At 44.1% G+C, this 9435-nt stretch overlaps 1 non-coding gene across 1 annotated transcript; it reads left to right on the top strand.

The window, feature by feature from the left end:
• The first annotated feature begins 1186 nt into the window (after positions 1 to 1186).
• Positions 1187 to 1305, top strand: LOC138351497 (5S ribosomal RNA). Its single transcript, XR_011222472.1, has one exon. It is a non-coding gene; the product is annotated as a 5S ribosomal RNA (ribosomal RNA).
• Positions 1306 to 9435: the final 8130 nt, after the last annotated feature.

Raw genomic sequence — 9435 nt, forward strand, 5'->3', positions numbered from 1 at the left:
CTCTTTTTGGAATCATATGAGGCCCCTCCACTGAGGGGGGAGGCCTGGATGTTTATTGTCATGTGTATTCATGCTGCTTGCATGTCGTCGTTTATTTTGCCTTTGTTGTTTTCTTGACAGCTTTCTTTGCCTTGGGTGGTTTGGGAGATTTTGAAGCTCTCTTTATTTTGGGCTTTTTGTTCCCAACAACAAGCTGCTGCTGCTGCTGCTTCTTTTCAAGGCTGTAGGTGGTTTGTTGCTTGTGGCGGCTTTCTTGGGAGTTACCACGGCCTTCTTTGCTGCTGTAGATGGTTTCTTGGTTGTGGTGGCTTTCTTGGGAGTTAGAACGGCCCTCTTCTCTGCTACGGCCAGCTTGAATGATCCACTAGCTCCACTTCCCTTGGTCTGAACAAGAATGCCGTCAGCCACTGCTTTCTTGAGAAATCTTCGGATGTAAATGGCGATCTTGGCAGCCTCGACTTTGTTGTTGGCAACAACGTACTTCTTGATTGCTTGTAGAGACGAGCCCTTACGGTCTTTGAGTGCTGCGACCGCGGCTAGAACCATTTGACTAGTTTTCGGGTGAGCAACCTGGACGCGAGGTTTCCTGGTGGTGGCCACCACAGCAGCAGCAGCCGCAGCCTTCTTGGTAGGCTTTGCTTCTACCATGATGATGATGAGATAACCAAGGTGATGAGAGACGCTCAGACAGTCACGGGGGAATGATGCTGCCGCCGCTTGAGCCGAACCTATTTATGTGCCGGCACGGTACAGAAGCTGCAACCTGGCAACTCGTCCACCAATCACGACGGTTGGTTTTACGGCTCCGAAACCTGGATCCCATATCTTCTCTAAAATAGAAGCATTTGTTCATGTTCTTTGTAAAAGTATCATAAAGCAGGACAGATGAGACAAATATCATAAAAACTGAAGAGCAGATGAGCACACACATGTATGTATTACAAAAGAAAATCCACAAATTCATTAGAAATTGGCAGGGTAGGCTGAGGAAGTAGGTAGATGTAAAATGTCTGTAAATGGCGAAAGAACATAAACCCAAGACTGAATAAACGATGTTAAATATCCATGCCAAGGAGACAAAAATATGTTAGGATACAATTACCATTAAGACACCACAAGAAGGTCCGTATCCTGCCGTGATGACTAAAAGAGTTGGTTATTAGCCACAATGTGTAGGCAGTCTCATGCCAACGGCCATACCACGTTGAGAACACCGCTTCTCGTCCGATCAGCGAAGTTAAGCAACGTTGGGTTTGGTTAGTACTTGGATGGGTGACCGCCTGGGAACACCAAATGCTGTTGGCAATAATGTTTTTTGTTTTGTTTTGTTTTGTTTCGTTTGTTTTTGTTTGAATGGCTGGCTGGCTGGCTGGCTGGCTCCACGGGAAATTCACGGAGTTGTGTGGAATAAGGCCTGGTAAAATGAATTAATATGTATGTCATGTTTAAAACAAACTCGCTTAATATAGTGTGTGAGGCTTTATACAAAAACAAACAACCAAAACAAAACATGTTGTATATATATATATATATATATATATATATATATATATATATATATATATATATATATATATATATATATATATATATATATATATATATATATATATATATATATATAGCTTAATCCGGGTTTGAACTCGCAACTCCAAGAATACGCATCACTTATATACACTTTACCACTGGACCACTGCAGGACACTTGATGCTGAGGTATCAATTTAATGACGTAAATGCCATTTCCACAAATAAATGATAATTTAAAAGTATTTGTATGTACAAATCTTTTCTGTTTAAAAGGCTACAATATCAGTTACTGATATAATTTGTGTTAATGTTTCTATACCCACAGGAAGGCATGTTTTTGCTTATATGTAAGGGGTACGGAGAAGGAATCCACAGACCATCATTCCCCTTCCCCCCCCCCCCCTCCCACCTACTACCACCACCACCACCACCACCACCACTACTCACCACCAATCACCACCAATCACCACCACCACCAATCACCACCAATCACCACCACCACACCTAACCGAAAACCCCCTAACACATCAACCCTCCCCCCAATCAACAGGCGAAATAATAACCCTCAAATGCCTGCCTGCCTGCCTGCCAGCCAGCCAATACTAACGGTCTTCTCAGAAAGAAAATCTCTTTGTATCTGTATTACTTGATGAAATGTATGATTCTAATAATGAAAATAAATTGTTATGTCGGTTGTATGAGCATAATGACCAATATGCACGTGATATGAATGAATTAAATAGTGTAGTTTTAAGTAATTAGGTTGTAGACACATTAAGCGGATATGATATTTGACGCGTCCAGAACTGGTGATTTTTGGTTTAGTTTTAAATGCACCACCACCACCACCACCACCATTGCTTCCCCAGAGCCTAATTAAGGACCGGTAAAAGGAGTCAATATGTATGTCATCTATAAAACCAAAGAATGAATAAAAACACACACACACACACCTACATAATAGTACTAGGAAGATTGTATGGCATAAAAAAAAAAAAAAGTACTCCCATTGGGTCGTTTGAACTCGCGACTTCCAAAACACCAGCCACACACCTTACCACCCAGCCACCATAGAGTTGGTATAATTGTGCAACTTTAGTTATAAAACTAAAGTTCTTATTGTCTCAAATCTTATTGTCTGTTCTATGAAAAGGCATGATGTAAATTATGTATTTTTTGAATGATTGAATTGTAGGCACATTAAGCGGATTCGATATTTGATATATCCAGAAAAGGTGATTTCTGTTCAGTTTTAAAATGCATCACCGTTAACGCTAAAGGACTGGTAAAACGACTCGATGTTTGTCATTTTTAAAATAAACACTAAAACTAGGCCCTTAACATATATAATGTTTGAATATAAATTGAATGCATATAAATACAAAGTGGGAGTGGCTGGCTGGCTGGCTGCCTGCCTGCCTGGCTGGCTGGCTGGCTGGCTGGCTGGTTGGCTGACTGGCTGGCTGCCTGGCTGCCTGCCTGCCTGCCTGCCTGCCTGCCCTGCCTGCCTGCCTGCCTGGCTGGCTGGCTGGCTGGCTGGCTGGCTGGCTGGCTGCCCGCCCGCCCGCCCGCCCGCCCGCCCGCCCGCCCGCCTGCTTGCCTTGCCTTGCCTTGCCTTGCCTTGCCTTGCCTTGGCTGTCCTGTCCTGTTATTGCCTTGCCTTGCCTTGCCTTGCCTTGCCTTTGCCCTGCCCTGCCTTGGCTGCAGCTGGCTGGCTGGCCGTAAATCAACTCTTAACAACACCACACCACACCACACCATCACTCATCACCCATCACCCACCACCGGCCCCAGTCTCCCAGCCTCTCTTATATACCCGAGCAGGCCCTTTAAATTATTTGAATTGTTGCACTTCGGCCAATGGCACGATCGCTGCTGCTCAAAACATATTCTGGTTCACAAGTATTATAATATATATATATATATTATATATATATATATATATATATATATATATATATATATATATATATATATATATATATATATATATATATATATTTATTCATGAAACACATTAAAACCTTGATCATTTATTCATTCGTTACGTCTAGTGAAGAATTGCTTTTGTTCATTTGTATGATTAAAAATTGATAGAATATGAATTCCTCGCTTAAAGTAAAATATAAAATATATATTGGATTTATATGATTGGTTAATATTCCAAGTGATGCTGAATATCCCCTATAATTTTGTTTTGTTGTTTGTTTGTTATGTACACATTCCAAATGAAATCAATATAAATGTTATTATTAATGTTTGAAAGTTGATTGTCTACTTGAATCTCTCTATTAAAGTGTGTGTGGCTCCGGATGGAGCCTGGTTATGGTATTTGTCGTGGTGGGTGGCAGAAGTGCTTACTTCTTCTCTGTCTTCTTTGGCAAAAGAACTGCCTGAATGTTTGGAAGAACACCTCCCTGTGCAATGGTTACGCCAGACAGAAGTTTGTTGAGTTCTTCGTCGTTGCGGATGGCCAACTGCAAGTGACGTGGGATGATACGGGTCTTCTTGTTGTCACGTGCGGCGTTACCGGCGAGCTCCAGAACTTCGGCAGCGAGGTATTCCATGACGGCTGCCAGGTAGACAGGAGCGCCAGCACCGACGCGTTCGGCGTAGTTGCCCTTACGCAGCAGACGGTGAATTCTGCCCACGGGGAACTGAAGTCCGGCCCTGCTGGAGCGAGACTTTGACTTGCCCTTCACTTTGCCTCCCTTGCCGCGTCCTGACATTGCTGCTGCTGTTGTGGGTTTGTGGTGGTTTTATGCCGCCCCGCAGATCGAGCTTCGTGTTATATACCCCGCTCAGGATCAAGGGAGCCCGCCACTGACCAATCAGCGCGCTCCGCCACGCGACCCGCTCTGAGCTGAGTCGCGAGCGGGATATAAAAGGAAAGCTCGCCTCGCGCAAAAGTTCATTATTGTATCGCAACGCCAGCCAGCACGAGCATCATCATGCCACCCAAGGCATCTGGAAAGGCTGCCAAGAAGGCCGGAAAGGCCCAGAAGGCCATTGCCAAGGGCGATAAGAAAAAGAAGCGCAGGAGGAAGGAGAGCTACAGCATCTACATCTACAAAGTGCTGAAGCAGGTCCACCCCGACACTGGTATCTCTTCCAAAGCCATGTCGATCATGAACTCGTTCGTGAACGACATCTTCGAGCGCATCGCCGCCGAGGCTTCTCGCCCTGGCCACTACAACAAGCGTTCCACCATTACCAGTCGGGAGATCCAGACGGCTGTAAGGCTCCTGTTGCCCGGAGAACTGGCCAAGCACGCCGTCTCTGAGGGCACTAAGGCCGTCACCAAGTACACCTCCTCCAAGTAAACGGCTTACTTACTGCCCTGTGGTGGTGGCTTGGCCTCAAACCAACAAACTCGGCTCCATTGGAGCCACACTTTAATTTCTAAAGAGATTGTGAGTGTTAGACACCAATACTATTATAACAAAAACCTCTGTCACTGAAAGCAAATAGCTATAAAATGAGAATATTTATGAAACTGTCTGTGTGTGTTTCTCTCTCTCAGTGTCTGTCTGTCTGTCTGTCTGTCTGTCTGTCTGTCTGTCTGCCTGCCTGCCTGCCTGTCTGTCTGTCTGTCTGTCTGTCTGTCTGTCTGTCTGTCTGTCTGTCTGTCTGTCTTGTCTGTCTTGTCTGTCTGTCTGTGTGTCTCTCTCTCTCTCTCTCTCTCTCTCTCTCTCTCTCTCTCTCTCTCTCTCTCTCTCTCTCTCTCTCTCTCTCTCTCTCTCTCTCTCTCTCTCTCAACACATATAAGCACTCGGTATCTTTTTTCTAGAGATTAGAGATTCATTGTTATGTTCCACATTAGGATTACTATGCAGGCCACCCTCTTAGGTTTGAAAATGTCAAGAAAACGGTTAATTTAAAATGTCATCTCCTAACTTAACAGATTAAGCCAGAGGACCGAAAACAGAATAAAACAGGACTGGACAGTATATGTCACTTATACAAGCTGCTTTTATTTCTAGTACAGTATGACAATTTTTATTTTGGGGGGGGGGGGTGATCCTTGACAGTGCATAAGAGTGAAAAGCGACGGCGTTTTGTTTGTAAGAGAACAGGTTGTACTACAAATGACTTGATTTATTGATATCACATGTATGTATGACACCTAAATTATGCTAGGAATGTCTGAAATCTCCTTAGAAGGATATTTTGGCCCTGAGAAGGGCCGAGTTTGGTGTATACTAGGGTGGTCGATTTAGCTTATGCACGCTCTCCACGGATACGGCGAGCAAGCTGAATGTCCTTTGGCATGATGGTGACACGCTTGGCGTGGATGGCACAGAGGTTAGTGTCCTCGAAGAGACCGACCAGGTAAGCCTCGGATGCCTCCTGTAAAGCCATGACGGCAGACGACTGGAAGCGAAGATCGGTCTTGAAGTCCTGGGCAATCTCGCGCACCAGACGCTGGAAGGGAAGTTTCCTGATGAGCAACTCGGTGCTCTTCTGGTAACGACGGATCTCACGCAGGGCGACCGTTCCGGGCCTGTAACGGTGAGGCTTCTTCACACCCCCTGTGGCAGGAGCAGACTTGCGTGCTGCCTTGGTGGCCAGCTGCTTACGAGGAGCCTTGCCTCCCGTGGACTTGCGAGCAGTCTGCTTGGTGCGAGCCATGGTGAACAACTGTGGTTTGTGATGGCCGGCGCCGAAAAATTTTTGCTTATATACGCCGTCTCGAGGCGCTTGCTCGAGCGCCATTGGCTGCTCGACTCGCCTACGTCACCCCGTTGCCCCTCCCCTCCTTCCTCTGGCTGCAGCCAACAGGCGGCTCACCTCAATCACTATTATCGCTGATTTTGCTCTATTTTTTGGATTTGTGCAAAAGTCATTTCACAGGGACGTGAAACAGACGAGTAGGCAACTGCAGTTTTGAAAGCGTTGTGAGAAAGCCGTGTCTACTCGACCACAAGCGTAAAGTAAGGGCAGGCAGGAGTTGCAATGCTACTAGTACGTCCGCTTGATGGGATATAGTCGGGAAATCGTGCGGGCATTCGTCAATTCGATTCACACAACTTCAACACCATGACTGACGCGGCAAGGGAGGCAAGGGACTCGGAAAGGGTGGCGCCAAGCGTCATCGTAAGGTGCTACGTGACAACATCCAGGGCATCACCAAGCCCGCTATTCGTCGCTTAGCTCGTCGTGGCGGCGTGAAGCGTATTTCGGGTCTCATCTACGAAGAGACCCGTGGCGTCCTGAAGGTGTTCCTCGAGAACGTCATCCGTGATGCTGTAACCTACACGGAACACGCCAAGAGGAAGACCGTCACTGCCATGGACGTGGTGTACGCTCTGAAGCGCCAGGGTCGTACCCTCTACGGATTCGGCGGATAAGAGCTTGGCTAATCCATCGATTCCACCCACCACCACCTCAAAACGGGACCTAATTAGGTCCCTATACTTTTTTACTGAAGGGCTTAATAGACGATAACATAAATTGTTTTGATATCAGCTAGCACATTGGGTCTTATGAAATCTATTTTTTATCCTCGCATGCTTAAAGGGACTCTGATTGGGGAGGGAGGGGGGGGGGGAAGGTTTGTTACGTTATATACTAGCAGAGCAGGATCATTGGTGGGGGGGTGAGGGGTGAGAGGGAGAGAGAGAGAGAGAGAGATCTTTCCCAACTCTTCCTTTTTACATGAGTGAGCTACCCGTTTTATTCATTTTATCCTTCTCAGAGCTGTTTTGATAGTATCCAAATGATGGTAAATGAAAAGGGAGGACACGAATATCTACCCAGAATTCAGGACTGGCAATCGATATGCATGTTTGAGTGCGAATCTTTTTCTCTCTCAACTAGGTATACGTTTATGTCGTACCTAAAAGCGAGAACCACACTATTGGGACAAGTATGCAAGGCCCAATTTTCCTAACAAGCACAGTTAATTTTGTTATTTTCGAACATTTCTTTCCAAATTGGTTTATCCAATTAACAGTATTATATTAAGATCATGAATTGCTGGGTTAGGTTAGGTTAGGTTAGGTTAGGTTAGGCTTAGCTTAGGTTAGGTTAGGTTAGGTTAGGTTAGGTTAGCTTAGCTTAGCTTGGGTTAGCTTAGGTTAGGTTAGGTTAGCTTAGCTTGGGTTAGCATAGGTTAGGTTAGGTTTGATTACATTTCTATGTTAGATTTAACTCAAATTCAAAACAATTGCAGTCATTCGGCTTGTTAGTCAACTTGCCTCTAATAGGGGCAATTTGTCTAACAAGACTATTTAGTTTTGTGTGCATATATATATATATATATATATATATATATATATATATATATATATATATTATATATATATATATATATATATATATATATATATATATATATATATATATATATATATATATATATATATATATATATATATATATATATATTATAGCTTCAAGACTCCGAACCAATATAGAAGCATCAAGAGGAAGTGCTTGTGTTATGGGCCAATAGGCCTTCTGCAGTTACTTCCATTCTTATGTTTTTTATTCCCATTGGTTCGTGTTTTATCTTGTGTAAATGTCAATCACCTCACCAAAAACTTTGGTACCATATCACCTCACCCATGTATGTGTGTATATATATATATATATATATATATATATATATATATATATATATATATATATATATATATATATATATATATATATATATATATAATATACAGAGTAAATCTACCCCAAAAGTAATGATTTATTTGTCTACAAAACTAAACTCTTTTTGGAATCATATGAGGCCCCTCCACTGAGGGGGGAGGCCTGGATGTTTATTGTCATGTGTATTCATGCTGCTTGCATGTCGTCGTTTATTTTGCCTTTGTTGTTTTCTTGACAGCTTTCTTTGCCTTGGGTGGTTTGGGAGATTTTGAAGCTCTCTTTATTTTGGGCTTTTTGTTCCCAACAACAAGCTGCTGCTGCTGCTTCTTTTTCAAGGCTGTAGGTGGTTTGTTGCTTGTGGCGGCTTTCTTGGGAGTTACCACGGCCTTCTTTGCTGCTGTAGATGGTTTCTTGGTTGTGGTGGCTTTCTTGGGAGTTAGAACGGCCCTCTTCTCTGCTACGGCCATCTTGAATGATCCACTAGCTCCACTTCCCTTGGTCTGAACAAGAATGCCGTCAGCCACTGCTTTCTTGAGAAATCTTCGGATGTAAATGGCGATCTTGGCAGCCTCGACTTTGTTGTTGGCAACAACGTACTTCTTGATTGCTTGTAGAGACGAGCCCTTACGGTCTTTGAGTGCTGCGACCGCGGCTAGAACCATTTGACTAGTTTTCGGGTGAGCAACCTGGACGCGAGGTTTCCTGGTGGTGGCCACCACAGCAGCAGCAGCCGCAGCCTTCTTGGTAGGCTTTGCTTCTACCATGATGATGATGAGATAACCAAGGTGATGAGAGACGCTCAGACAGTCACGGGGGAATGATGCTGCCGCCGCTTGAGCCGAACCTATTTATGTGCCGGCACGGTACAGAAGCTGCAACCTGGCAACTCGTCCACCAATCACGACGGTTGGTTTTACGGCTCCGAAACCTGGATCCCATATCTTCTCTAAAATAGAAGCATTTGTTCATGTTCTTTGTAAAAGTATCATAAAGCAGGACAGATGAGACAAATATCATAAAAACTGAAGAGCAGATGAGCACACACATGTATGTATTACAAAAGAAAATCCACAAATTCATTAGAAATTGGCAGGGTAGGCTGAGGAAGTAGGTAGATGTAAAATGTCTGTAAATGGCGAAAGAACATAAACCCAAGACTGAATAAACGATGTTAAATATCCATGCCAAGGAGACAAAAATATGTTAGGATACAATTACCATTAAGACACCACAAGAAGGTCCGTATCCTGCCGTGATGACTAAAAAGAGTTGGTTATTAGCCACAATGTGTAGGCAGTCTCAT

This window comes from Procambarus clarkii, chromosome 49 (genome assembly GCF_040958095.1).
Source record: "Procambarus clarkii isolate CNS0578487 chromosome 49, FALCON_Pclarkii_2.0, whole genome shotgun sequence".
NCBI lineage: Eukaryota > Metazoa > Arthropoda > Malacostraca > Decapoda > Cambaridae > Procambarus > Procambarus clarkii.